This window comes from Crocuta crocuta, unplaced genomic scaffold, assembly GCF_008692635.1.
Source record: "Crocuta crocuta isolate KB4526 unplaced genomic scaffold, BGI_CrCroc_1.0 scaffold248, whole genome shotgun sequence".
Lineage (NCBI taxonomy): Eukaryota > Metazoa > Chordata > Mammalia > Carnivora > Hyaenidae > Crocuta > Crocuta crocuta.
In genome coordinates, this window is record NW_027532409.1 from 4,467,828 (window position 1) to 4,468,870 (window position 1,043).

The 1,043-nt window shown below is 46.3% G+C and overlaps 1 protein-coding gene across 1 annotated transcript in view; it reads right to left on the reverse strand.

Moving 5' to 3' along the window:
- The window catches only part of LOC144243740 (lipopolysaccharide-binding protein-like), a 38,946-nt gene that overhangs the window by 33,743 nt on the left and 4,160 nt on the right, over nucleotides 1-1,043 (reverse strand).

Genomic DNA, 1,043 nt, shown 5'->3' on the forward strand with positions numbered 1-1,043 from the left:
AACCCACGAACCGCAAGATCATGACCTAAGCGAAAGTCGGACGCTTAACCGACTAAGCCACCCAGGCACCCCTGGACTCTCTCCTTATAAGCATGTTATCACAACTATGTGAAAAGTAATTGAGTAGATATTAATATACTTTATGTCTCCTCCTCCCGCTGTGTATCATCTTGTATTCCCAGCACTTAGCTCAGGATCTGACAAATAATAGGGGATCAATACATATTTGTTCAGTGAATGACTGAGTAGTTGCCAACTCCCCATCTGGGTCAAGACCATGGGTATTCACGCTTCTGTGTCCATTTCAGTAGCACCCAACCTTGCAGCTATCATCACCATAAGAAGCTAGCTAAAATGTTTCTCTGGCCACCACTGCGCTGTCTCCATTGTGTGTGTGTGTGTGTGTGTGTGTGTGTGTGTGTGTGTGTGTGTGAACTACACGGAATTTCATGGCTTTGCTCCTGAGAAATGGGGTATTATGCCCACCCAGTTAACACAATACAGTGGTAAGGCACCTGAGTGGCTCAGTTGGGTAAGCGTCCGACTTCAGCTCAGGTCATGATCTCCCAGTTTGTGTGTTCGAGTCCTGCTTCAGGCTCTGTGCTGACAGCTAGCTCAGAGCCTGGAGCCTGCTTTGGATTCTGTCTTCCCCTCTCTCTGCCCCTCCCCTGCTCATGATCTCTCTCTCTCTCTCAAAAATAAACATTAAAAAAATTAAAAAAAAAAATAAAACAGTACAGTGATTTGAAGCCATCCAGGCTCAACTAAAAGTTTCCCTTTCCAAATGGCAGCTTTAAGTTCAAAGGCCCTCATATCTGTGCAGAAAACAGTTATCAGTTGAGTAAACACACCGCCAGCAGTCTCTGGGCTTCCTGAAATATAAATGCCCCTGAAACTGAGAGGATTGAAGGACCCCGTGTTTCTGTTGACATTTTCCCCCCAACACGGTCATCCAGCAAATTCATGTCTAGCAGAGAGGTAATGGGCTATCGGTTCTGTCTGCCTCTACCCCTTGCCAGTTCCCTTCTGCCTTTCTCTGCGTC